The 16,477-nt window shown below is 38.3% G+C and overlaps 1 pseudogene; it reads left to right on the top strand.

The window, feature by feature from the left end:
* LOC115436454 (striated muscle preferentially expressed protein kinase-like) overlaps nucleotides 1-16,477 on the top strand; it is a 62,862-nt pseudogene that overhangs the window by 25,908 nt on the left and 20,477 nt on the right.

Raw genomic sequence — 16,477 nt, 5'->3', positions numbered from 1 at the left:
CCTGTAAAAAGTATACTGTATCAAGACAAAGTGGAAACAATAGGACATTGCCTAAATCCTATGTAAATTATGATTTCACACTTGTCAGTGTTATGTAACCATCCTCTTGTCTTCACACAGGGAAATAGTACAAAGCTCTGGCACAGACGCACTTGTTGCCACCCCCCAAAAACCATTATCTCTGTCCAGAGACACAATGATGGACACCAAAGCAGAGCACACATCACCCAGCCCGGCTGGCAAAAGAGCATCCCCCGTCACCGTTAGAGAGTCTACATCCCAGTCCCATCCGTCCAAACCCCCCAGGCTCACCCCGTCACCCACCCCTCAAATCAGCCCTCTCATGAAAAGGAGAAAGGCCGAGGCAGGGGGAACGTCTCCCAGCCTGAAGGTGACCATCCCCACCATCCTGGTGGAGGATGAGCCCATGGAGGTAGAGTGTGACGCAGACAGAGACAGGACCACAAGGAGACAGAGGAGAAGCAAGAGAGGTCATTCTGCCAAGACACGTTCTCCAGAAGAAGGTAGGAAACACAATACAATAATCTACAATATTTAAGATCATCTCATGGCTACACTGTCTAACTTACCACATACTTTAAACTTAAATGAAAGTATTGGTGTTTGTGGGAGGTGCTTTTAATTGTAATGTCTCATTTATTTTAGTCTTTGTACATGCTATATCTTGTATTCTCCAAGTCAAACAAACTGGCTAAATACAGGGACTGATAGTGGGCCAATCATTATAGTTATAGTCATATCATATCAGCTGATAAATCATCAGTTGTCTCATCTTTAAAGGCTGACTTTTATATGCAAGTCAAAATGAAAGAAATTTGTAAATTAGTAATTATTTGTCTTAGGGCTACTTTGTCATATGGTTTTACTTTTCTTATGGTTGTTATATGAAAAACACCAGAACAGTTCTGAAATGTAGAAGTGTAACATTCAAATAGGATCTTATGTCAAGATAAGAATTTGTGAAATTACAAGAACACCTAAGTACAATTATGTGAAATAATAAAACATTGCAACGGTTAATGTTTTATTTGGAAATATGAACAATACAAACCCTAAAGACAAAGAGGTGCATTACAATAACAGTAATGATAATGATTTAATAGTATGTTGCAGTAAGACAAAAATGCAATTGTGGTTGAGCTCCAGTGATCATGATATGATATAAAATCTGTCATGACACACTTATATCTGTGTTACAATTATTATCTTTCTCATGTTGTCGGCCATGTTCTTTTTTTTTTTTTTTTACTCAGTATTTCATTTTGTTTTTTCATTTCAATCTAGTCTTAGTTTGACAAATGGATAACTAGCTTTAGTTTCATTTTTATTTTTAGGAGTTATCTAATTTTACTTTAGTGTTTGTTTAGTTTTTATGAGAGATTTTCAGGTATTATGAGGAAAGCCTTTATTTACAGAAGCTGAAAATAGTATTAGACCAATATAGACCTTTAACATTACTAAATCTACAGCGGAGTTCAGTAATTAACACACACCGCTAAACTGTTCCCTTTATTTTTATTTCACTTACTGTAATTGAATTTTACTGGTAAGACTGTAAGTACCATGGTGGAACTTAATCAAATATGTTCTGCTTCTCTTCTGTAAATCTGTGTTTGCATGAGGAATGTAAAGAAGTGCCTTTTGTCTTTCTACATGCAACAGTTTGCACACCGCTGCTACATATTTTGTATTTTTTAACAGAACTCAGAATGTTGAAGATCCTTTTTCACATTACTAACACATTACAAAACTCTTTTGCGCTAGGTGGAATTATGGAGGGGTGTCATCATTATGAATAATAATAATGATAATAATAATAATAATAATGATGGATTAGATTTTTCTATTTACGCATACTTAAAGTGTGTACATTGGATGCATTCATTCACACACTTCAACAGTTTGATGTAAAATTAGGCTGCTATTGGTGTCTAATTCATACATGAGGATGAGTCATGGGTATTATTTAAGTCAAAAGGAAAAAAAAATCTACCAATAAAATGCCATTTGTCATTTTTCAGGCCAGAAACATTAGATGGAACATTTACAAAGGCTTGACTTTCCCTCTCACCTTTTGTAACAGAAAATAAAGTACTTTTTATTGAACATATTTTCTATCGGCTGTAAAGTGTCCTATTTATTACAGTAATAAAGTGTCTGTCTCTGTGTTGCTGAAAGACCCACAACAAACAGCAGCTGCGACTTAACACGTGTTTTTCTTACCTTGGTTTTCATTATAGTCTTTATTTAACCTGGTGAAAAGTTACTTGTTTTCTGTCTTAACTCTGGGCACAAACCCAGAAGACAATATTTTTCAAGTGCAGACCATATTGATTTTGTTGTTGATTTTGATGTTGTATTTGTCATTTCTGACCACAAACAAGTGGGAAAAACATCAGCTCTCCAGTCGCACTCAAAGAAGAGACAGTTTTAGGACTCATATCCGCAGAAAGGCACAATAGAACTAGATGACAAAACAATAATGGCAATTATTGCTCTATAAAGTGATGATGTTGAAGGTTATTGTGATATACATTTTTGTTTTGTTGATAGGGTTGTATTTTCATTTACATTTACTTCATTATTTTATTCAGCTCAAACACAAAATTTTGTCTTTTGTGGTTTTACTTAATTTTGTTTTTGTACATTTTGATGTTGAACATTTTATCATTATATGTCATTTTTCACTTGTATGTTTTTGTCTTAGTCTTGTTTTGTTTCTTTGGCTTTTTCTTTTGTTGCTTATTGTAGATCATTTTTGTGTTTTTGTCATTTGTGCATAGTTTTGTCTTGTTGCGTCTTTCATATAATTTTCAGCTTCTGTAGTTACATTTATTTTGTATCGTCTTCCAAATGTTGTGTCTTTTCCATCATTTTCACGTAGTTGCATCATTTTGTCTTGTTTCATATTTTACGATGGTTTCTTCTGCGTTGGCAAATATGACATTTTCATCTTACTGCATCCATGAACTTGTTCCATTTGTTCCATCTTCCACAGATCATTAAAAGCCACCTCTAGTTTCTTCAGCTTTGACTCAAGACCAGAAATCAGCCGTTAAACCTGAAGAATATAATCATTATTGATACTGACTGATATGAGAACTTTTATCATGATAACATTTTTGACCTCTATCTGAGTTCACAAGGCACATCTGCTTCTTGTGAAAGTCACAAAGTACACAAACTCTTTCAGTCTAAACTTAGCTTGAACAAAAGAGTCAAACATTTATCTACAGTCTTGTCTGCCACGGAAAATGAATCCAACACAAACTGTTGCCTCAGGACCTGGTCTCATTGATAGGTCTTTGTAGGATGTAGGACCCAGAATGGAAACTAGTCCATGGCCTCATTTTTGGTCCTGACCTATTTACAAAAGCAGGTAACCGAGTACAAGCAGCTCCATATAAATGTGACCTGTCACCTCCAGGGGGCTCATCCGATGACTCCTACATGTCTGCTGACGAGGAGCCAGCTGAGGGCCCCAGCTTTGAGAAGCCTCTTGAGGACGTAACAGCGCCCAGCGGCTCCAAGGTCACGCTGAAGTGTATCATTTCTGGCTGCCCGACGCCTACAGGTACAGCTGAGACCTGAAGCACCACAACACAACACCACTGTAGGCTGCACGAGCATTACTAGGGTTAGGTGTTTTACCGAAAAATAGAAGTCAGATCAGATTGAAATGCATATGGATATTATTTTAAGTTAGAATTTTTACACTTTTGGCTTTTACATTTACATAATATCAAATATCTCCAGCAATGCGTTTAATTCAGCCAGCTCTCACAGGGCTGTGATGACATTAATGTCCGAAGGATGAAATGACTAATGTGAAAATGCATCACTAAATCTGAAGTGAGGACAACGTAAAAGCATTACCTTGTCTGTGAACATGATTTCTGCCTCTTGAGTCAAGTCAGATAAATCTGTAAAGGTAGTGAGGACACCTCCCATGATTCCATTCTACTTTACGACACTGTCTACTGTAGCTAGGCCAACTACAAATACATTTCAGTTTTCTCACTAGGTTTTCTTAGTTTTCTTACGACTTATTCTCCTTAGTGTTACTCCTTTTTTTTACTGCAGGAGAAGCTTAATATGCAGGAAAGAAAAATTCATGCAGGAGAAACTACAATAATGATGTATGAAAGGAGTTTAATCAGTAAAAAACTGTACAAACATCAGTGTCCCTGATGGTCACAGTATTCATCAACATTATTATTCATTCCTGTTATATTCAACTTGGAAAATGAAAAAGAAAATATTTTTTCATACATTTAAGAATCTGAATTGTGTTTCTTCTTTGTTTTCTAAATGCAAGCATCGTCCTGAGTTTTTGTGGTTGTAAAATAAAAGATTCAAGAAGACTCAAATCAGATTGAATGAATATTTAATTTAATTTTTTTTTTTTTTCATTTTAAGGCCCTCAGTTGAACAAATGACACAGTATCTCCTGACAGAATCTGCTCTTAACAAGTGTAATATTCTCAAAACTAAATCTGCAAGGCTTTGATTGGCAGTATCTGAATTACTTATTTACTTATTTACCTATTTTTAAATAGCTTTTTGGGAGAGAATGAGAAATTAAATTATTATCAAATACTTCTAGACTTTGTATTTGAAGAAGTTATACATTATTTGATAGCATTTTATTATCTTACTGTAATGTTTGTTTCCATAACAGTGTCTTGAAGTTTTTTGTGCCAGTTGTGGGGGGCACACTGTAAACAATAGAGATGTTAGATATTTCAAGGCTTGAGTCATAATATTTTGAGGCAGAAGCCATGATATTACAAGAATAAAGTAATTCGAAGTGTGAAAAGGGTGTTTTTTATGAAAAAACAAAACAAAACCAGAGCTGTAAAACTATCAGCTGAAGGTCGAATCTGTGAATGTTGTTCCAACTTTACCTAAGTACAAGAGACTAACAATTAAATGATTTGTGAAACCTATACTGGAGAATAATTGAGTTTCCCAACATTATTTTAATACATGCAACAAGACAATTCCTCTGATATTTCACCTTCTTTACAGTTTTTTTCTCATAAGATTACAACTTTTTCCTTACAATATTGTGACTTTATTCTTGTAATATAATGTTTTTTAATCTTCAGTGTGACCCACATGGTCCTTCATACTGTTGACAATGTACTGATGGAATCAACTGTTTAGAGCTCTACCTAATAGTGCATTTGCCATATAATTAAATTATTAAGCTCTACTTGCAGTATCACACAAGTCAGTTCCACATTTGACCTGCTTTAGTTGTATTTTACTTGCATTTGAATTAAATGTATTATTGTAGTTTGTTGTATGAGCAAGTATTTGTAATTTGTAACCAGATACTTTTTGATTTATTTGCTCCTGTCTCTGCTTATGGCGTAAGATAAAAATCGTGGTTAGATCAGAACTTGTTGCAGTGCAAAGAGCCTTATTCATCATGTGTCTTTGTAAGGTGTATTGTGCTATATTTGTTTTCCTCTGTGGGAGGATGTATTGAGTGTTTGGAATCTGAGTGAGCATGTGTTTTTTTCCCCCTTTCTTTTCAGTGACATGGAGGAAGAGTAATGTAGAGATCCGGAGCGATGCCTTCCATACGGTGACAGCTGAGGGTGAGAGGCACAGTCTGACCATAAAGCAGATGAGGCCAAACAACGCCGGCTCATACTCAGTTACAGCTGACAACGCGGCGGGCAGAGCATCGTGCAGCGCCACAATCTACATCCAGTCAGGTGAGATGGAAGGATACCCCAATGTGCTGTTAAAAAACCATGTCATAGCAACACGTTTACAAGCAAACTACACACATTTAAATGAAGCCAGAGACATTGAGGCACACAAAAATTAGAAATACATGAACATGTTGACTCAGAGTCGCTTTCATCCAGTGCCAGCCCTCCTCCGCCTGACATTCTCTCTTAATGACTACAAAGGCGTGCTGGAGCTCGGCATCCCGACCGCGGCTCCTCGCAGCGATAGTTGCCATGGTAACCCATTAATTCTTAACGGCAGCTGAGTTCCCTGTGGTGCGGACTCAAAATGCAGACCTGCCCTGTCACAAAAGGTCTCCCGAGTCTAAAAGGCAGGCATGACATTCCGAATCAGGAGTAAACAAAATCACAGTCCCTTCTGGAAAAATGGTTTCTGTGTTTATAGCGTACAGTGTGTGTGAAAAAGCTCACACTGCTCCGTCCTGCGGTGTTGATTCAGCTCATGGAAGTGCAACCTGCCCTTCTCCAAGTTTTGTCAACAAATGTGCGCGTTGTGACTACGGTGCCGTCTCATCAGCGGCTCAGGCCCTGCGTTGCCATATTAGGCCAGCGGAGTCGAACTTGCAGGAGTATTTTTAGCCTCTCTCTTGTTCTCTCGGGTAATTGCACTCTGCTTTGTGTCCCCCTCCTTCCCTCTCAGTGTGAGATTATTGCTGCAATCACAGAGATTTTTTCATCTCTTTTGATTTCACGCTGAAGAGGCTCGGAGTCAGAAGTTGTCTAAATGTGGTGGGAGGGTTATGTGAGTCATTTTTTTGTGGTTTAACTGGGTCCCAAGTAAATGCAAGGCATGGTGAGCCAAAACAGTGGGAGAGAATGATTTAGATTTAACTGCAAGAAATGTCACACCTCAATATGGTGAAGTAGATTTACAGTGCACCCGTGGCATTTATGCATAAAAGCTTCAGACATTTTAGCTGTTTACTCATTTCATGCAGCCATTATCCGCACCAGGAAAACTTAGAGAATTATGTCATATTCATCTGTTCTGCAACACTACAAAAACAGCACAACCAGAAAGAAGACAGATAAAATTGTCTTATATTGGTTCAAACAAAATCTGCTAGTGGATTAAGGATTTCTTAAAACCTTAACATAAAAAATACATACATAAAATATCTTCATATGATATGAAAATGGCTTGTTCAAACATGGAACTATCTTGTTATAGCATGAAATTGAAAATATTTTACAATATGAAAATGTCTTGTTTTAAAATAAGAATATCTTGACAAGGATAAATCAAGTTTTATCGATAAAATATCTTGATATAATGTAAAAATATGTTCTTGTGTCTTGAAAAGATCTTGTCATAATGTGGAAATAGCTGTTAAAACATTAAAATGTCTTCCTATTACACGAAAATGCCCTATTATAACATGAGAATTTATTATAATTTGCAAATATCTTGTTTAATATGAGTAACTGTGCTATAATGTGAAAAACAAACAAATCTAGCCACTGAAAGACCATAATGGACTTAAAAATTTGAAAAACACCTCCACAACTATGCTTATTTTTCTATGATATTACGACAAAGTTAGAGTCATCTTAAAATAAGATTACCTCTCTAATGAAAAACTTTCTCGACAAGACTCATTTTCAAGGCTTTTTTTTTTTGTTTTACTTTTTTACTTAGTTGAAATTCCTTTTTTGCAGTGTGTCTGTGAACTTGAGGCTGTCAGGAATGTTGGAGAGCGTAGGCATGACAGTGACGGGAAGCAGAAGAGAGAATAGAAAATGGGACTGAAAAGAAAGGTTAGCTGGCTCTGGCTGTTGTGTAAGAGTTGGCAGGTTTACGTAAATACTCCCGGGAGTTATCCTCTGGTGCACAGACGCGACTCAGAGATGTGACTCTAGGTACGTTATTTTAATTTACTTTTCTTCCTTAATGTCAGTATAACTGGCAGTTAACAGATATCTGCCCAGTTAAACTTATATCTTAAGTCGGCGTCTGTGGAAAAGAAACGTCTAAAGCAAACATTTATCACACATATGTTTATATTCCTGGTGTTTTATGATCTGGTGTGCGTGTACTAGAGCCTGTCTTTGAAGTTTTTCACCTGCGGCTCATCACAGAGGAGCCTTTCCCTTTGATTTTGCTGTTGAGTCACTTCATTATCGATACTGCACTTTTATCTGCTCATCAGATAATAGTGCTTTTGTTTCTAATTAAAGGAAGATGTGTTCCGACTCGGTTCCACTGATGGATGTTATTTATTTTCCCTCAGTTGTCACAGTCTTATCTGCTCATGCCAGATGTCGCCGTTTTTTCGAGTGAAGAGAGGATTTGAGAGGCGATACAAAATGAAAGCAACAAAGACAGAAAGAGAGAGAGGAAGGGGAACAGCGGCGATTCTGAAAGCGAAGCTGGCTGAGTTTTATATTTTTCTCTCCAGTTGTGAATTAATTCTGACTTGAGGAGAAACAGCCAGGAGTCGAGACACAGTGTCTGCTCTGGAAACTCCTGGGAATAAGCGAGTGATTGGGTCAGGGATTAAGGGATTAATTCATTATCTGTTCAACTACGGTCACTTCAGAAATGTCCCTTCGCTCTGTGTGTGTTCATGTGTGTATACGTGGGCGCATGCAGCCCACTCATCTCGAACTCACCGCTTTATGTTGCCAAATGCTCATCTTGGCAAATATAGTCAGCTACAGAAAACCAAGTAGTCTGTAAACATCAGAGCTCAAACAGATTGTTCCCATCTAGAGGTTTAACAAGACGCCCTGGTGCCGTGTTAGCCATATTTCAAAGAGATTTGCACTTAATTATTCAAATGAAGAACTGGGCAAATCAGGGCAGACTTATTCATGAACCCCAAGTTAGGATGAATAGGATGCAACAGTGTTGTGCTTGAAATTTTATTACACTTAGGTCTTCTATAATTCTTCCTCTCTTTCAGAGCCAACCCATATGCAATATGGGGAACAAGCCGTGTCCAGGGGAGTCAGTGGTCCGACACAGTCCGATGAGGAGTACCTGATCCCTCAGGAGGAGGGCATGGAAGTCAGCGCCCCGTCGACTCCGAGTAAAAGAGTGCACTTCAAAGAACCGCCCTCATTTCAGGTAGGTGTCTCCCAGTGAGGAGGAATTGAAAGCAGGCCCAGAGGACTGGAAATGAATTCATTTTCCTATTATTGACCCAAAAGAAAAGAGGAGACGGTCAGATGAAGGATGGAGTTGGATCAATATTCCAGCCACAGAAATATCTATAATAAAGAAATATAACTCTGTTATCAGAAAAGGTGGAGGAAGTGGCCAGGGTTTTTTCTTTATGGCTTGGATGTGACTGTTTTTAGAGGTCCAGCATTTAAGATTTATGGTGATGTAAATGCAGGTATAGAATATTATTCTTCCTCAACAAGACAAACTGTTTTGTTTTTGTTTCCTTTGAGTCCACCATGTTTTGTCAACTCTGAGCAGTAAGCTTCTTCTACTTTTACCACTATATGGCAAGTGTGTTCAAGTCATTACAACGATTACAATGAGTTCATTAATTAGTCTACTCATAATGGCTGAGCAAGAACCTTTAATTTGTCCTCTTCTGACCAGAGAAACTGTTTGCGCTTCCAGGAATTGGAGCATTGGTGTTTTTTTATTGCCTTGTTCACAGTTGGTCCAGACATCCTGTTCTGCCTCAGAGCAGTTTTTCTGATTTCAGCGTCAAATTTGTTTTGTGTTTTGATTATTTTGTTCAGTCCATTTCGAAAAGTAGCCATTTTTAGTTAAACATCATCAACTGTAACTTTTAAAGCAGACCTTTGCCCCTTTCTTAAATAGAGTTCAAGGTTTTGGTGCAACAGAGTAGAATTTCATTGGAGGTTAAAGAACAAATTAAACAGTAGTGTAAAGATGGACTGGTTTTAAAGGTTGGTGCGACATGAATGAAAGTTAAAGCTGGTTAATCTGGTCTGTAGTCTAGGATTAGAAAGCAATATAAGGTATATTCATTTAATTTTGTAGTCGTAATTACTTACAAAATATAATTTTAGGCTTATGTGCATATAATGTGAATGAACTCCCCATCAGAAATACATTACAGTTCCTATTTTGTGATTGAACAGGTGGCACCATGTGATGCTAGGGTAAAAGAAGGCCAAGATGTGGTCATCTCAGCAAAAGTCAGAGGGCAGCCCACACCCATGGTTTACTGGTGAGACAGTCTTTTTGAAAGCTTTATTGCTGACACCTATGCCATTACCTAAACCAAGGTCACAAACTGCCCCACTGTCACACATGCACCACCCTCTGTTAAACAGCAGAGTATAAATGACTGTGACAGCCACTTTTCTTTGACCCAGGTTGAAGGACGGAGTCACAATAAAGACGGCAGGGCGCTTCCATGTGCGACAGACCGACGATGGCTCCAGTGAAATGAGCATCAGCTCAGCCCAGAGGTCAGACGCCGGCCTGTACGTCTGCAAGATCACCAACGAATATGGATTGGAGCAGACAGAGTGCAGACTGGAGGTCATCGGTAAATAAGACAGAATTGATTTGATTTGATTATGTATAATTTAATTATATTGTAATGAACCTTTTATTATATTTTATATGCTTTTTATATGTCTTTTTTCTGTTTGGTCAGCATCTACAGCTCAGAAAATACTGAAAATCATACGAAACACTAAAGATGTGGCTGTGAGGGCAGGAGAGTCGGCCATGTTCGAGTGTCACATCACAGGACCTCTGGACGTTGATGTGGACTGGTTGTCCAATGGGAAGCTGATCCAGCCGGCTCTCCTCAACTGCAAGATGCATTTTGATGGCAAGAGGTGTGTCCATTCGGCCAGAAATGTGTTTCATTGTTGTATTTTTCACACAGTTGCTGACATTTTTGGTTTATCTTCTAGGTGTCGCCTCCTGCTGAATTCAGTCCATGAGGATGATAGTGGGACATACACTTGCAAACTGAGTACAGCCAAAGGTAATATACAGACACTGATATCCCAGGTATTCAACAGATGTTTATATCTCGGCTTTAACTGGTTTTATTATTAGTTCTCTGTTAGATATTTACAAAAATAAGACAAACTTCAAGTCACATTTCAATGAAAAGCTTAGCAAATTAAGTCATCTGTTTTTGGATCTGAATATAATGGTACCACCTTGAATGAACTATGTAATGTAAGACTACTAAAATATGATCAAGATAAATATATGACATTTGAATTGTTATTTTCTCAATTAAGCACGGTTTAAAAACCGATGATCTACAAGAGACATCTTTTAAAAAATGTGGTCTCAAAGACGGAAGCACAATTTGGTGTCAAAAGTAATTTTGCAATTTTAATGGACATTTATGGATGTTTCCAATAAACGTGTCTCTTTATTGAGGTCGGTGTCACTCAATCCAAAAATACCATCATGCAACAGAGGTTGTTGATGAGTTTATTTTTTAGCCGCCACTTCAGCGTTTGCGTCAATGTCACTTGATCTGCTCAGCTGACAGTCATGTGACGATATTTCTTTAGTATAGGTGTAAATAATATGCAGACTGTCTGCAAACCTAGAATAGATCGTCACATTACACATGCACGTATTTGATTTGATTACATTGCGTTCACTTGTAAAACTGCATAAGCTGTGATTTTAATCAGTTGTATAGCTCTCATCTGGAGTCACATGACTTCGACTTTCTTCACTTGAGAAAATTGTGCGTGTACCTTCTGTTGTACTTTTGCCTCTTGACTTTGATTGACTCTATGTTCCATAAGCCAAAAATAAAGACACTGTTGAAAATGCCAGACACAGTGCCAGTCTCCCTGGGAGGGCACGAAAATAAACCTGTTTATCTCATAGCAGTGAGCAGACATTATGATAACAACTAGCATTTACTCAAAAAATGAGTGATTTAAATGAACCCACTGGTGTAAGGGTTAAAGCTCCATTTGAGCTGTGCTTGGACTGATCTAGTTTAGTTTTGGGCAGACCATAACTTTTTTGTTGAACTGCTTTGTGGAGCTCTTGCTTAAGTTGAGCAAATTCTGCATATACACTAATCAGCCACAGTAATAGGACCTCTGACAGGTGAAGTGGTAATAATGTGGATTATTTTCTTACTGTGGCACATTTCAGTGGGTTGGATGTATTTGGGAGCAAGGGAATACTTAGTCCTCCAAGCTGACGTGTTAGAAGAGGTGAAACATGGTTCAGAAAACACCTTCAGTGGGTCTTTATGGTGTTCTTTGGTTCTTAATTCAAAGCTGTTTTAGCAGCAAATAATGATGTACATAATATTACTCATAACATTATGTAAGAGTAGGGTTTGACCCATGGTATTTTCTTAATTTACCACCTCTGGTCCAATATTCTGACAAGTTTGTAAATATGATTAATCCCATAAATCTGATTAGAAATATAAATATTAAAGAAGGTATTAAATTGAAAATTCACAATGACCTGTTTAGGATGTCAGGTACAACTTACTGATGTTGACCTTGAGACTCCATAGCGCAGGTTTATTGGGGTCATATTTTGCTAAACCCACTTATATTAGTCTTTGGTACATTTATCTGTGCATTTGGACCCTAATATTTCCAAAAGTTTGAATTTGAACCCTCCAGGTGCTGCAAAGCTATCTTTATATTAATTTTGGCAAAAGTTGAGTGGATTTCTACAACCAATTTTATTTCCTTCTTAATTTGTTACATCTATAACTAATTAAATCACGACATTTGCACATATAAGGTTAAGACTTCTGTCGAACATTTTTCCGAGTACGACATAATTGTTTGTCAGCAGCAGCGGTTGTAGTCCATACTGAAAATATGTCCAAACTTTGAGCCGATTATTGTAAATATTCAGTTGTTGGTTGTATTAACCAACTCAAGTGGCTGAACGGGACAGAGCAGCACAGCCAACATCCTGGAGGGGGTGGGGTGTGAAGTGGCTCATTTGCATTTAAAGGGCCAGCGCTCACGCTGGCCCTTTAAATGCGCTTTAAAAGCGCTGGCCAGCACTTACTCAGAAATAGGGTCAAAGATGGACCTGTGGAGTTTAATTAATGAAGAATTCAGACCCAAGCAGAGCATTTACAGTTTATGTAGACCACAGGGAAATGTTTTAAAATGCATAATTCCATTTAAAAAAAAGCAAAATATCACTCCTTTAAGACTTACTCAAGATTTAACTTTGTGTTTCTTCTTTATTTGCAGAGGAGTTGACATCAAGTGCAAACCTGAAGGTTACCCCTTCCAAGGAGCCTCTGTTCACTCGCAAACTGGACATCCTGGAGGTCATTGAAGGTCGTACAGCCAGGTTCGACTGTAAAGTCAGTGGATCACCTGCACCACGAGTCACATGGATGCATTTTGGTAAGAATCTCCTGTGACTGATATTCATTGCACAAGGTTTTCTTGATGACTCACTGCAATCCTGTTAATTTTTCTTCCTCTTTTTTTTTTTTTTTTTACATCACCAGAGACACAAGTAGAGGAGAGTGAGAACATTCACATCCTGCAAGAGGGGGGCCGTCACTCACTTGTCATCACCCACGTTAGCAGTGACACAGAGGGCTTCTACACAGCAATCGCCCAGAATGTTTATGGAAAATCTGAATGCACTGCTGAGCTGTACATGCAAGAACCCCGAGCTGCCATCACTTCACACATGTAAGAAATATATCTGTTTAAAAGTATCAGAGAACCCTTTTATGATTTTGAAAGGTAGGGAAACATAGTTGAGGGAAAAAAGAATTCTTCAAAAGAAATTTAGCTCTATGGATTTTCCAAATTAGCTTTTTGCTTTGTCCAGGACCAAATTAGAAAAGATGCCATCTATCCCTGAGGAGCCTGAGTCAGTGGAGAGCGAGGTGGAGAAGAGGAGCATGCCGGACTTTGCCAGACCTCTTGCCGATGTGGAGGTGATCGAAGGGAAAGAGGCCGTGTTGAAATGCACAGTGACCGGCTTACCCTACCCGGCCATCACCTGGTACCACAACAGCAAACAAATCGAGAGCAGCGAAGAACGCAAAATGACCCAGCGTAAGCAAAGGCCACGAAACCAAACAGAGATGTGTTACTGTTAGATCAGGGCCTGTGAATTAGAAACTATTGTGTGTGTTCTTCAGACAGGGATGTCCACAGTCTGGTCATTCGGAGCGCTTGTCACGCTCATGGAGGCGTCTACAAGGCCGTTATTTCCAACAAAGTGGGCAAAGCCGCCTGCTACGCACATCTCTATGTAACAGGTAAGGAAGGACGTTTAGCCTCTGATATGCCATTTTTACTCATTCTCCAGTTCTGTTTATTATTGATTTATTTGTTTTTTTGAAAACAGACATCATTCCTGATCCACCGGACGGCCCTCCAGAAATAGAGGCCATTACAGGGAAAACTATAACCCTCAGCTGGAAGAAACCAAAGAGGATCGACCCATCATTGGGTGGGTTCATACGTGGATGAGAGTGTGATGACTGAAATATGCCTTAATATATGGAAAAGGGTTTTTTTTTAATTTAGTTTTTGTATCTTCAAGTTATGTGTACTCTGTCATTTGAACATGTTTTTTCATTCTTGTAGTACCTCAGATTTCAAATTTAAAGGCAAATGTAGCCTCAAGCGGCAGTTCCGCATTTAACCAACACAGACCATTTGAGTTGAAAATTATGTCATGATTGGACTAACAATTTGGGGTTTCTAGTCCAGTTTGCATTGTCTGTTTATTGCGTCTGTACATAACACGGCCCCTTCATGGTCAGTTTGGAATGAAATATTCAAGGGTTGGTCCTGTAAAGAGTCAACCAGATACATGCTTTTGGAATACATGATTGTAAAAATGTGTTTTTGCTGTCGACATGATGCTTTGATGACTGTATGTCGACAAAGAAGCAGAGCCACAGGAGCATAAGGGGTCATGTTTGAGCTAATGTTAGATGGTAGCTGACTGGTCATGTTTGTATAACTTATTAACCACTAGGGATACATCTATTGCAAAATTCTTGGCCCTTACCAATAATTATATTTAAAATGACATTTTGGCCAATAGTTGATGCAAATACCAATGTTGCTCAGTGTTTTTGGTTTTTGTTGGTATTTATCCTTCCTTAACAAAGAAATTAGACAGGAGAAAATATAAATAGAGACACATTATTAAAGTTAAACATCTAATATGCTGATTCTAGTATTTTATATATATATATATATATATATATATATATATATATATATATATATATATATATATATATATATATACATTATAATAGAGATATCTGGACAAATGTCTTGATGCATCCTTATTAATCAACACTTAACTGTCTATTCATTAAACAGAAGGTATGAAAGTCTGATTTGGTAGGCAGTCAAGCTATCAGCCATACCTGTTAATCACCTGCCAACACAGCAGATATCAACCCCTTCTATCAATCTTATTAATGGATGTGAAGATGAACCAGAACAATTATTGGAGGCTCCAGATAAATGAATTAGATCAGCATGACTTAGTACTTTGTGGGAGAAGATCGATGTAAATCTAGTTCAGGAGTTTTTCTGCCGTATTTCACTGTTTTTTTTATTATTTTATTTATTTGTTAGCAGGCGGGAAGCTCCTACAATAGAGCCATACCGCAAAATTCCAACATTCAGACAAAGTACTTTATTTTCATGATATGAACTAAATGGCATGATGTGTTTGCAGATGCTGGATCTTTGCTGTATGTGGTTCAGCAGCAACCTCTGGGCTCTATCCAGTGGTCTGTGGTGGCATCAAACCTGAGGGAGACCAGCTACACAGTCACCTCCCTGTCCAAGGGAGTCCGATACGCTTTCAGAGTCCTGACATCCACCGGCAAGACATTCAGCAAACCATCAACCTCCACTGACTTGGTCCAGCTCCTGGACAGAGGTACCAGAACTGCAGAAAGCCTTCAGTCTCTGTCTGAACTGGATTTATATATAAGTACATATTTAGATTACAGATGACTTTTTAATCATCTTTTTAAATGTGTCACTGTTTTGTTAAAATCTTTGACCCCTGCAGGACCTTATTTAAGGAAAGCACCAGTCATCTTGGATAAACCTGACATTGTGTATGTGGTTGAAAGCCAGCCTGCGAGCATCATCATCACACTGAACCATGTGCACGCAGCTGTCACCTGGAAAAGGTTTGTCACATACCACTATGTACAGTGTCTGTTTAGATGTACTGTACCGAGCAAGTGAGAGAACCTGAATTCAGACAGAGGCATCCCACAGGAAAAGTCTGGTGCTGGTTGTCCTTCCAGTTGTTTAGCTTCTTATTTTACTTATAACATATGATCATGTTTCGTACTATAGTAAGCTAGTTGTAACCTTTTCATCCAGAGACCCAGGGTCAGAAATATGTATTTTTATTTCCATTATGTTTCCATTAAATCCAGCATTTTGAGATTCCTTCATCATTTTTTCTTAAGTACTTTCATTGTGAAGTCCTGATCTATAGGTCTATTCTACAGCACTTCTGTTTCTTGTGCCCTCCTCAGGCGGGGCGTGGTTTTGGTCAACAGGCCGGGGATGTATGAGCTCAGCATGCCAGATGATGACCACCACATGCTGAAGCTTCAGCGGGTTCGGAGCACAGACATCGGCCAGCTGGTGGTCACGGCCAGTAACCAGTTTGGCAGTGACCTCTGCACGCTTCAGCTGGCCATGGCAGGTCAGTGCAGACATGATAAATTTAGCATTTTAGTTTGAATGCAGACAAC

This window comes from Sphaeramia orbicularis, chromosome 2 (genome assembly GCF_902148855.1).
Source record: "Sphaeramia orbicularis chromosome 2, fSphaOr1.1, whole genome shotgun sequence".
Classification (NCBI taxonomy): Eukaryota; Metazoa; Chordata; class Actinopteri; order Kurtiformes; family Apogonidae; genus Sphaeramia; species Sphaeramia orbicularis.
Note: the sequence above shows the minus strand (reverse complement) of the source record. Positions and strands in the feature narration are given on the sequence as shown.